At 59.8% G+C, this 12,565-nt stretch overlaps 1 protein-coding gene across 10 annotated transcripts in view; it reads right to left on the bottom strand.

The window, feature by feature from the left end:
- Positions 1–1,816, bottom strand: part of ZNF638 (zinc finger protein 638) — a 59,932-nt gene extending 58,116 nt beyond the window's left edge. For 7 of the 10 annotated variants that reach the window (XM_075148326.1, XM_075148327.1, XM_075148329.1 and 4 more), the window contains exon 1: positions 1,654–1,806. The gene's annotated coding sequence lies outside the window, so the exon portion shown is untranslated. Of the gene's footprint in view, positions 1–1,653 lie in introns of all 10 variants that reach the window. The other 3 variants (XM_075148325.1, XM_075148323.1, XM_075148328.1) reach the window with 2 other exon arrangements.
- Positions 1,817–12,565: the final 10,749 nt, after the last annotated feature.

Here is a 12,565-nt window from a genome sequence, read left to right as displayed (position 1 = left end):
AGAAGGGAGGAAAAGGAATCCAACCGAATAGCAGGGAGCAGCAAGTTTTGTAATCACTTGGAACCCCACCCTTGGATAAACACCACTCAGTTCTATCAGTTGTCATAGAAGCTGGAGAAGAGATCAGCCTAGTCCCTTACGTCCTCCACCCTCCAAATCAGCGTGATTGTTCTGGCAGATGATTTTTTTTTTAATCAAAAAAAAATGCAATTAAAGATACTTCTTGTCCCTCAAGAGTGCTTTCTCAATAGGGAAAATAATTATCTCACTTTTATATCCACCCTCTTGAAGATCTCACAACATAGTTATAAGTTAATATTTTAAATGCCTAGTGAATGATCACATACCAGAGAGAAAAGCATAACCCAAAACTGAACACACATTTCAACAGCAATTCTGGGCTATAAACCAGGATGGATGATTTGTTTTGTTTTTAAAAACACAATACATTTTAATCAGTTATTTAAATACTTTTTAAAATAATCACATAGAAGAATAATTTTTTAAAAAATACAACCTATATTACATTACTGTATTAAAATAATTGTAACTAAGCAAAAATACTAAAGCAGTATGTGCCCAAGTTGCAAAAAAAAAAAATCTCCAAATATGCGAGGTTCCTGGGTAAGCACTATGAACCAGATTATGCTACAGTGCTAAAACACTTTGCCTTCGGTGAAAAGAATTTTCATTGTTGTTTCGGTTATTTTGACCAATTCAGATCAATTACCACCATCTTCAAAGTCAAGAAATGGGAAAGCTATCTTTTTAACCCCAACACACAAGTATGAGGTGCCAGAAGACATGTCTACGTTCTGAGCTCTCGAAGGACACGGTGGTGATGAAAAACAACCTCTGCAGTTAACCAGAGTGAATATCACTTCATTCAACGGCTGGTTTGAAAGCCAAAACCACTATTCCCAAACTGCCAGATAGCTTTGTTTCAATGTAATGTGCTAAATTTATGGACTTAATTAAAGCTCTGACCTTTCACTTAAACACAGCTAGACAGAGACAGAACACAGGTAAGAATCAGAAAGCAAACGGTGCACTTCCCTACCTTAACAAACAAGTAAAAGCTCAGATTGAGTAAACACAGGTTGTATTATCAAACTTGTTAAACCAATACGCACACTGCTGGCGTGCCAAGCCTTCGGCTGCAATGCAGATAAACGTTATGCCGCTGTTTACAAGCGCGTGTTTATTCATCTGCCTTTTGCATTGCAAGAAAACACAACCAGGTGCAGGGTCACTGGGGCAGGGCATGCCTGTGTTCACCTGCAGCCCCCGGCAGGGCGGGAAGTACACAACACCGCCGCCGTGCTGAATCCTCTCGGTAGCAAAATAAATAAAGGGGCACCAGCCGCAACACCCCGCTATCAACCAGCTGCGCTTCGCAGCAACGAGCGCGGAAAGGCGGCGAGGCCGTTACACCGCGTCCCCCCGCCGCGGGCAGCCCGCACCGGCGCTGCTCGGGGGTCCGGTGGGCGAGCGGGACCGGGACCGGGGGGTCGCCGTGGGGGCTGACGGCGGGCGCCGTCCCCAGGCCTGCGACAGGAGCCCCGGCCGCCCCCACCCGCCGCCATTTTGTGCGTCCCCTCAGCCCCCGCTGCGCCACGCACGGGCGGGGGGCGGCCGACGCCGAGCTCCTACCTCCGGCGGGGCGCAGCCGAGCCGCGCTGCTCACAGCCGCCCTTCGCTCCGCTTCCTCCGCCGCTTCCCCCCGCCGCCGCCGCGTCGCGCCGGGCCGGGCCTGGCCGAGCACCGCAGCCGCTGAGACACAACCCCGGGGACGGCGACAACTGGCACTGCGCCTGCGCGCGGAGGGAAGGGGCGGAGCGCGGCCGGCGGCGCGGAGGACGCATGCGCAGAACAGGCGTGCGAGCCGCGGCCCGCGGCGCATGCGCACTGAGCCCCGCGAAGCCGCGGCGGGGCAGTTCCCTCGGTGTGGGCACGGTACCCGCAGTGCGCATGTGCAGTCGCCAGCGCTGGCCTCGGAGGGGCTGCGCATGCGCCTCGTGCGGAAAGGGGCCAGCGGCTGCTGCCGCAGAGCATGCTGGGAGTTCCCCCTATATAAGCGCTGCCGCCGGGCTCAGCCCGTCATGGCGGCGGGGGCGGCTGCGGTCGGGTTGTGCTCGGTGCTTATGCTCGCACCGCCTCTCTCTGGGCATCGCTGCTGTTTCCTTCTGCTTCTCATAGGCCTGCTGTTGTTCCCTCTCTTCCAGCCCCTGTTTCTCTCATCCTGCTTCTTGTCTTCTCCTCGTCCCTCTGCTGAAGGCCTGGTGTCCGCTCTGGGCCTGCGGTGTGGCTGCCGGTCTGGGGGCACCTGCCTTCCCTCGTCTGCCTGCTGCTGCTCGCTGACCTGCGCCTGTGGACCTCAGAGCTGTGAGGGCCCTGAGCAGCCGTCCTCCTCTTCCCTGCCCGAGCCTCCCTCAGCAACACCATGAGTTTCTGGAAGTGTCATCTCAGGTGGCTCCCACCTTATGTTTCTCCAGTGTATGTTCGGCCTCACGCGTGGCCCCAGCTGAACGTGTGGATTCCCTCTGCTGAATTCCTCTTTGAGGTGTCCTGGGTTTGACTGGGAGCCAGCGGCTGCCCCAGTTTTCCAGTGGAAACCAGCACAGAGCATAAGACTTCTGAGGCACTGACTCACAGGGCTTGTCCGTGCTGCTGTCTGGAATGATGTTCGCTTTTGGAGCAGCAGCATTAATACCTGGTACCTCCAACAAGCCTACTTCCCTGGGGATACAGTGAATCAGTGTCCCCAAATGCAATCCCCCCCCCATTAACTAGAGTCTGCAGTGCTGGTGCTGACCTGAAAAGGAGAGTCTAAAAAGCTCTGTCACTTTGGGCGACCCTACGAGGTTTTGGCACAGGGAGCTCCTGTTGCTCGGTGCTCCCTCATGCTCTTGCCCGTGAAGCACCTTTGCAGAGTCACAGGCTTCTCCCCGAGGAGACAGGAGATGCCTTTAAGAGCTTCCACGTTATTTCCTGAAAATACCAAAGCGGATGCCAAAACGAACCACAGAGTCGGCCAGAAACCCTGCTGCTGCGTCACGGTGACTGCCCCCAAAGCACGTATGGTATAAAGCAGGCCTGTGACCAGCTTTGCCCAAAACCACACCATTTGCTTGTGCGGTGGAGCATATTTCAGAGCTGCTGAAAGCGCTGCGTCTTGCTGCAAATGTGGCAGACAGCAGGCACCCACTCAGCTTCTTTTTTAGCAGACTGGGAGTGGGCTGAGCAGGGCTGGTGGACTGGCTGCCGTGCAGATCTGTCAGGCTGTACCGCTTTGAAGTCGCTTGGGCGTTTGTCTTTCTCGTTGTGTTTGAGATCCCGCAGGCACTTTGCATACATCCAGCAAAAATGATTCACTGGTGCTGGATTTTGTGACAAAGCTGGGCTGACACAGAAATAGGTTCCTGGTCTTTGTCTCCAAACCTGTTTTTTTTTTCCTCTCCAGCACATCACAGTCTTGGAAACCCTAAAAACCTTTAAAGGTTAAGACTCCCACTTATTCTTGGCTTTTGAAACCTGCTTAGAGCCATCTAGTCCTGCAACCCATGACTTCTGTAGACCACAGGCATTCCTTACTCCCACCACAGCTCAGCAAGGGGAATTAAGAAGCTAAGATCATTTTGGAGACTTGGAAGCTGTATTTCCTAAACTTCTGAATCAAATTTACAGCTAAATTATGTGATCCATGCCTGTGTCTGTTTTGCCATTCTCGGGCCAGCCCGAAGATCTTCACTGACAAAGTACCCTGGAAGAGAAAATCTGTTGTAAACTAAAAGATAGGATCAGCTTTTTTGGTGAGACCACGGGACTCTGACAGAGTTAACTGCGGTTTTAGGAGCACCCCAAGGGTGGAGTCTGCCTGGCCCCTGCTGTGGAGACTTTAACGTTTTATTGGGAAAGCATCGTTTGGGTCAAAGGCTTTATAAAAGAAAGATAAGATGAGTGCTCTGCCTACGCGGAGCTTGAACGCCGCCCTGCTCCCATGGTGCTGCCCTGAAAGCTGTAAAACATAACAGTTGAAAATAAGAAACTAAATTTGAGTCAAAACGCACTGAGGCCCAGGTGCAAACGAGGCTGGAATCACGTCCAAGGTCTCATTTGCTAAATATCCTGTAGCAATTACAGCAGCGCTGTCTTAAAAGGCATCATTAAGATGGTAAAATTAAACAAATTAAGCACTAAGACCTTTGGGAATGTAAACATTTAGGCTGCTTGTGCAACCTGATCTGTCTGACATATCCTGGTGTCCCGACACAATCTCCCGTTACGTGATACGACACTGAAGCCCTGGCAGCTCTGCTGCGTTGGTGGGGTTGGGTGCCTGGAGGACCTGTCTGCTGCAGGACTTCGCCTCATTTGTTGCAAAATTTGGGAGATGCAAAGGGATTGAAGTAAAAGTCTTAGTTTCATAAGAGCTTCAGCCAGAGTCAGGTCCTATCCTTGCTCCTGTGAAGAAATCCGCGTGGGATGCTGGACAGGTCTCTTAATCCAGCTTGTTTTAGGTGTTTGCTGGTTCTTTGCCAAACTTTCTGTGCTCCTGACTTGGTTCCAGGTGTGATGTAGGGTGCTCAGAGCCACAGCTGAAGTCACGAAGCTGCCCTTTGCAAATGCAATGCTACGTAGCCCAAGGATACGTTGCCAGGCCTCGCTCTTGGAACTGGTTTTGATCATTTTAACTGTAAAATGACACAGATGACAAGCATATAAGATTTCATTCTGAATATTTCAAGCATGGACAAGGGGTGTCCATGTGAGAATACGACAAGGAATCTTGCTCTTTCTAAGGGGGCTTAGTAATCCCGAACTGTCTTTACCCCTTTGGCTCTTAGACATGCTGCTCTGGGTCAAAATAAGAGAAGGTCCCCAAAAGAGACGTGTACCTGACCGAACCACAAAACCTGCTGCCAGAACAACCCCAGGAGATAGCTGAGAGCTCAGCCCAGCAGCTCGGCGCGCGGGAGAGAGGGGTCCGCCACGGCAGGAGCCCGAGTGCCTTCTCCAGCGCTGGCCCTGAAGCTCACCGTAAACCACCCTGTATTTCACAAGGGTTGTGGGGCTGCGGGGAGAAGGCTCTTGGGGTGTAGCCAGAAAGTGGAAAGAGACGATGTTTCAGAACTGCAATCCGCTTTCAGATCGGGTGATTGCCGAAGCCTCAGGCTGAGGCAGTCGCTGCTGGGGAGCGGGCACACATCTAACACGAGGTGCGGGCTAAATCTTGTAGGAGAGATGTAAACCATGGAGTCAGAAGGAGCCGATGCAGCCAGCGTCTCCTTGTGCAAAGGACTTCACTCGGGCAGGTTTTTGGCTCCCAGCTGCTCTCCCATCCCCATCACATTATCAAGCCTTGCCCAAAGTCTGTGTTTTCCACCCGATCTGATCCCGGGCTGACGGGTATTAATAGTGCTTTAGGCTGTGAGCTCGGGGACCTGGCTGGCGGCTGCAGAGCCCCGCGTACTCTTTGCCCAACACATCGGTATTTGGCAACTGTCCCTGCTCCGCGTGACAGCGTGGGTTGTCTCAGCCCGCAGCCGGGTTTGGGAACGGATTGGATGCAATTAATTGGTTTTACATCTTCAGATGTCCAGTTCCTCTGCCCAGTATGTGGGGCTATGAGGGAGTGGGAATTCAGGTGCTTCCCCTGCAGAAGAGACGTAGCAGGTCTGCCGCTTCCCTCTGAAGCATCCTGGGGAAGTTGTTTGCGATTACACCTTGTAGGAAAGGTGTCACACCCCAAAAAAAAGGGTGAGAGCCAGGGCTGGGGTCGGGAGGAGTGGGAGAACCGCAGCCTAGACACACGGTCGTGTTACGACTCGGTCAGTTTGGGCATCTGTGCCACCACAGTTACCCAAGGCGTGCTCCTGTCGATCACAGGGACAAGGGGGTCGCCATTAATGGATGCTGCACACCTTGGAGTGTAGATGGGTAGAGCCCGTGTCGAGGAGCTCTGGACCTCCGCCTGGTTTGCTGGTTTCTTCGTCTTGCCGTGGCCGAGGACGGAGGTGCCTGTGCTGTGCGTTCGGAAGAGCTGAGCTTGGGATGATGCCTATCCGGATCCCCGAGCCCCATTTTCCTCACCACCCACACGAGCAAGTCGCTGCACCCGTTCTGATGCACTGTGCGCTGGGGCTTCCCGGGAGAAGAGCCTGCAGACCCCGGGAGCGTGCCGGATCCGTGCCTCACCGTGCCATCCTCCTGCGGGGGGAAGGGGGCACCAGGACATCCCCTCCTGCAGCTTCCTCGGGTCCCTGCGCTCTCCCCGTTGAGCAGAAACACCCAAAAGGGCTCAAAAAATGACCGCAGTTTCTCTTGCCCCAGCAAAAAAAACACGCTTGCCCTCAAAGCACGTCCTGTTTGACTGCAAGCGGGGCCTTAGCAGGTGTTTTAAAAGCAGCTTAAAAAGGACCTGAGCGGTGGCAGAGCAGCTAAGTCCCTCCGTCAGGGCACGTTGATGGATGCTGGAGACTTGAGGACGCCGTGCGTCCCCCCGCAGCCGTGTGCCCCAGCCCCTGCGGCTGCTGCTCTGCAGGGAAGGAGCCGAGCTTGACCGGGGGAATATGTTTTCTTCACGCTTTGCTGGCACATCCATCCCCGCCGGAGCTGCCGGGCTGAGCTGGAGCTTTCCCGGCAGATGGTGCCTCTGAGCCGGCAGAGCTGCAGCCGGGCTGGGATCCCGCACCGCCGGCCGGGCTCTCCGGGCTGGCTGCCTCGGGGACTGCCTTCCCAGCCAGGCGTCCCAGGGCTTGAAATTACTGCTCCCCGCCCCGGGACTGCCCCTTGAGATCCATTTTTTGCCACAACTGTACGTCTACTCCTGTATTGGGTTTGCGAGGCAAGGTTTTGGTAGCGGGGCGGCTACGGGGGTGGCTTCTGTGAGAAGCTGCTAGAAGCTTCCCATATGTCCGATAGAGCCAGCACCAGCTGGCTCCAAGATGGACCCGCTGCTGGCCAAGGCCGAGCCCATCAGCGACGTGGTAGCACCTCTGGATAACGTAGTTAAGAAGGGGGGGAAAAAATGTGGAATTGCAGCCAGAGAGAGGAGTGAGAATATGTGAGAGAAACAGCCCTGAAGACACCAAGGTCAGTGAGGAAGAAGGGGTAGGAGGAGCTCCAGGCACTGGAGCAGAGATTCCCCTGCAGTCCCTGGTGAAGACCATGGTGAGGCAGGTGTCCCCCTGCAGCCCGTGGAGGTCCACGGTGGAGCAGATATCCACCTGCAGCCCGTGGAGGTCCACGGTGGAGCAGATATCCACCTGCAGCCCGTGGAGGTCCACGGTGGAGCAGTTATCCACCTGCAGCCCATGGAGGTCCACGGTGGAGCAGATATCCACCTGCAGCCCGTGGAGGTCCACAGTGGAGCAGATATCCACCTGCAGCCCGTGGAGGTCCACGGCGGAGCAGATGGTGGAGAACTGTCTCCCGTGGGTGGACCCCACGCTGGAGCAGGGCAAGAGCCTGAGGAGGACGGAGCGACAGAGACAACATGAGATGCACAAACCACAACCCCCATTCCCCGTCCTCCTGCACCGCTCGGGGTGGAGAATTCAGGAGGGAAGTTGAGCTTGGGAAGAAGGGAGGGGTGGAGGGAAGGGGGTTTTAGATTTGTTCTTATTTCTCATTATGCTACTTCATTGTTAATTGGCAATAAATTCAATTAATTTCCCCGAGTTGAGCCTGTTTTGCCCGTGATGGTACTTGCTGCGTGATCTCCCTGTCCTTATCTCGACCCACGAGCCTTTCACTGTATTTTCTCCCCGCTGTCCAGCTGAGGAGGGCAGTGACGGAGCGGCTTCGGTGGGTGCCTGGCCTCAGTTTGGATGCTGAGCTTCAGAAAATCTCGTGAGAGTGAATTTCAACGCTCGGTTTAAATAGTGGTGAAGTGGGGCAAGGCCTGGGGCGATGGGATGGATCAGGGCTGCATCGGCCCCTCGAGATCGTGAGCACAGAGATGAGGCCACGCGTGTAAATGAGGCTGTCAGAATAAAATAAGAATATTGAGCTTGGCAAGATCAAAAGGCAGTTTTGGAGTGGGAGCAGCGTCTTGCGGCGGCACGGAGCGATCCCGCGGGGATCCCAGCTGCGGTGCGATCCCCTCCGCTCGCTTTCCACGTGGCTCCGAGGAGAGAACAGGGGGTGCCCCCCCCCGACAGAGAAGCAAAACGCGCTGCCCTGGCTCTTCTCGCGTCCGGCTCCTCGGCGGGTCCCTCTGGCCCCTGCCTGTGCGGGGGGATGCGGGAGCAAAGCCCCAGCGAGGCAGCAGCTCTGCCCGCCGGTGCCGGGGCTGCTGGAAACCCCCCTAAAACATCCTTTTTATTCAGGCTCTTTCCTGCGAAGCTCAAGCAAGAGCAGACCCAGAAACCCTCCACTTTGCATCCTTTGAATCCTCTGCCGACAGAGGATTCCCCTCGGTCCTACCCCGGCTGGCCGGGGACGAGGACACGGAGCAGCCGCCACCTCCCCGTCGCCCGCTGCTCCTCCGCCGCAGGAAGGGACCCCCGGGCTTCGCTTTCTGCCCCCCGGTCCCGGCTGCACCCTCGCCAGCCGGAGCCCTGGGGCTGGAGCGGAGACGAGGGAGGTGTCAAAGGACCTGCTTTCCCACGGTCCCGCGCGTAATTTATTAATTCATCGGCAAGGCCTGACGAGGGTGACATTTTAGCGGCTGCGGCGCGGCAGCTGGGCTCCCCCCCGTTGTCCCCCCATCGTGTGACAGCCCCTCGTCCCAGATGGCAGCCGCCAGCCCCCGGGGACGGCGCGGGGGCTCACGCTGCGTGACACCGGCGCCGAGGCTGGGGACAGCCTCCGGCCACCCACCCGTGCCTCCAAAACAGCTCACGGGCACGCCCGCGGCTCCGGAGGATGCCGTCCCCGCGGCGCTGCTTTACAGCTGGGTGAGCTGATGCACAGCTCCTTAGCTGGGACACTGGGAGGACTGGGAGCTGGGAGGACTGGGAGCCCTGGTGCTGGCAGTCCCCCACACGGTCACACCAGGCTTAAAAGTCCCAGCAACTGATGTCGTTTGAAATTGCTGAGCTCCAGGGTCGCATCCTTCTCCTGCCCAAGCCCCCTTCCCTGCCTCCGGGTGCCACCCCTGGGCTGCCTCTAACGGGTCGAGGACCGCAGGCACATCGGTGTCCCCTCCGTGCCACCTCCCGTGGCACCCCTGCCCAGGAGGACGTGTCCCCCCAGCCCGCCACCTCCGAGCCCCCCCTGCCCGCAGCGCAGGGGTGAGCGGTGCTGCCGGGGGGTCCCACCGGGAGTTTGGGAGGAGAAGGGACGTTTCTGGGGCTGGGAGGGGTTTGTCGGGGTTTGGAACAACCCGTGCACAGGAATGGGGGAAAAAAAATAAAAATGCCCCATGTCCTACCCCCCAGCACAGGGCTCTCCCCTCCCAGTTCGAACGGCTCCCGAATTTCCACCTCTGGCTCCAAAAAGGGACCCAGACGGGGCCTTTTGGGTGCTGCTTTGGCCACCAGTACCCCCAAACCGGTGCAAATCCACCCCAAAATAGCAGCAAGAGAGATGGGAAGGAGGGCGAGAAGGGATGTGGAGGAGCGCGTGGGCACAGATGGGGAGATGCGGGCGCTGGGGCTGGTGGGTCGAGGGGGCTGGTTAAAGGCAGGGGGACGTGCAGCCCCGCGTCCGTGTTGGGGACAGAGCGGGGGGGGACGTGCAGCCCCGTGTCCCCGTCCCCGCAGAGGCATCCCCGTGGCCGAGACCACGTGCGGTGCCGATGGAAGCCGTTTGACATTCCTCCAGCGGCGGCTGGGGCCGGGGCGGTGTGTGACCGCGCGTCGGTGGCATTCCTGGACTAACTCGGGTACTCGATGGCCTTCACTGACCTTGGGGGGCTGCCCTCGCCCGTTACCCGTCCCGTTAACCCCCCAGAATCCGGGGGTGGGGTGGCTGGGGGCAGAGCCGTGCCCACTTGCGCCATCGCCCGGCTCTCGTACCCCAAAGTGACCCGGGAGCCCCCCAAACAGCTCAGGTCCTCGCCTTGGCTGTGCGCGGGAGCTCCAGCTCCACGGGGGTCCCTGTGCCCCCAAAAGCCAAAGGGGACCCGCAGGTGGGGGTCTGGGGTGGGGGGGGGCAACTGCAAATCCACCGGAGCCGTAGGGCTCCTCGTGGTGGGACGACGGCGCGGGGCCGGACCCAGGCGTCCTGCGCTCGGGGACGTCTCCCGTTACGGGCAGCAAGGACAAACGTCCCCGCGCCCCGGGGAGATCCCGTGCTGCCTCCCCGGGGCCGTTCCTGCCACCGCAGAGCGGGGCTGCCCCAGCTCTGTCCCCCCACCTTGTGCCGGCAGATGCCCGGCAGCACCCCCAGACCCCCACCAGCATCTCCCACACCCCAAAACCCATATGGGCAAGACCCGATGCACCATCCCCTTGTGCCGGGGGGGTGCCCAGCACCTCCCTGGATCAGGCCATGAGCTATTTTTATCCTGTCTGGTGGCGGAGCCCGGTCCTCAGCCATACAAGGAGCCATCAGCCGCCCCGGGGAGCTAATTTGTCCCCAGGGTGCCACATTTCAGGTCGCCCAAGTAGATGGCAGCGACGGAGGGATTGTCACCTCCACGAAGCAACCTGCTCGTCTTACATGCCCGGCCGGCCGTTGCGGACATCCTGCTCGCCTCTTGGGGACACCTTGTGATGTTTGTCCCCCGATATCCAGCCCCTATTTCTCAACACGCCCCCAAATTAGCACCTAGCGATGAGCAGGTTCCTGACGGATGAGGGCACGCGGTTAGAAATAGCTCGTCGCTCCGGCCATCGATGGGAGCGTGGTGGCCATGGGGCTGGTGCCACCATCTAGATGCTGGGCTGGGGGACGAGGGGAGGGACGGATACCCCGTTGGCCCTGGATCCGTCCCTCCCCTCGTCCCCCAGCCCAGCAGGTTGTGTTTTGCTCGGTAGCACATCTCCCCATCGGGCAGGAGAGCTAAGTGACATGCCCAGGGACATCCCGGACACCAGTGGCAGAGACGCTGGGACTTTGCCGGGGGCCATCCTACCGGGGGGGTCTGGGCGTCGCACACGTGCGTGCAAACCCCCACATTTCTGGGGACAAACCTGAAGCTTGGCACAAGGGAGGGGGGGATCCAGCCCTGTGGGGGTCCCTGGACCACGCAGCATCCCTTGGCTGACCCCCAAACCCCGTATGCCCCCCAGGATGGACCCTCCTGCTGAGTGGGGACCCCCCTGGCCAGGGGCATGGGGACTCCCCCAAGCTGCCACCCCACCCTCCCCATTTTAGCAAAATCCCAGTCCGGAGGGTGGAAGGGGTTTGGGGTCACCTCGATGGGTGGGAGGAGATTTTGGCACACCCCCTTCTGCTATGGGGGTCCCCACGGGGGATGCACCCCCATCCCATGGGCACCCTCCTGCTGAAGCCCCCCCCACGGGTCGGACCCCCGTCCTGGTGCCGGGGAGAGGGGCTGCTTCTCCGTACCCCAATGCGGGGTCCGGCTGGGGTGGGGGGCACAGAAGGGGCTGGGAAAGGCTCACCCCCCCCCCCAAACCCACCCTGCGCAGGGGCTGGCAGCCAGGCATGGGGACCCCCAGGGGGCTGCGGGGACCCCCGGGAACTGCGGGGACCCCCCGGGGCCGTGGCACTCACCGTCCGAGCGGGTCGAGGGGCAGCGGGCCGGGGGTCGGGGGGTGCTGGGAGCCCCGCTTTCGGGGCGCGGAGCCCCCGCCACCACCCGCCGGCATCTCGGGGGGCCGGGGCGCGGGTGCCCGCGGGTGCCGCCTGGCGCGGCCCCGGCTCGGCCCTGGCAGCCGGCCCGGGCTCGTCACGGCGGGGGGACGGGCGGCCGCTGGGCACGGGTACCCGGGGGGGCGTGGGGGGCCTCGGGGGCGGTGCTGGGGGGCCGGGGGGTGCAGGGCTGGGTGCCCCCCGAGGTACCCCCCAACACTGGGGTGCAGGGCTGGGCCCACCTAGGTGCCCCCAACACTGGGGTGCAGGGCTGGGCCCCCCCAGGTGCTCCCAACACTGGGAGTGCACGGCTGGAGCCCACCCCAGGTGCCCCCAACACTGGGGGCAGGGCTGGGCCGCCCCCAGGTGCCCCCAACACTGGGGTGCGCGGCTGGGGCCCCCCCCCCAGGTGCCCCCAACACTGGGGTGCAGGGCTGGCCCCCCCCACGTGCCCCCAACACTGGGGTGCGCGGCTGGGGCCCCCCCAGGTGCCCCCAACACTGGGGTGCAGGGCTGGGCCCCCCCCCAGGTGCCCCCAACACTGGGGTGCGCGGCTGGCCCCCCCCAGGTGCTCTCCCCACTCTGGGGGTGCAGGGCTGGGCCCCCCCACCGAGGTGCCGCCAGCACTGGGGTGCAAGCCGGGTGCCCCCCCAGGTGCCCCCCCCGATAGTGCAGGTTTGGGCCCCCCCGCCGAGCCACGCGCCCACCACGTGACTGCCCCCCCCCCGCCCCCCAAGCTTCGGGCGCGGGTGCCCGGGGAATCCCCCGCCCCCTCGGTGTGTTTACATCAACCCGCCAATCAGCGGCTCTCTAGCAGCACTCCCGCGCGGCGGGGCGGGTGGCTTGTGACGCCTCT

The sequence above is a fragment of the Calonectris borealis genome, chromosome 4 (assembly GCF_964195595.1).
Source record: "Calonectris borealis chromosome 4, bCalBor7.hap1.2, whole genome shotgun sequence".
Classification (NCBI taxonomy): domain Eukaryota; kingdom Metazoa; phylum Chordata; class Aves; order Procellariiformes; family Procellariidae; genus Calonectris; species Calonectris borealis.
This window is presented reverse-complemented; position numbering and strand designations above follow the sequence as displayed.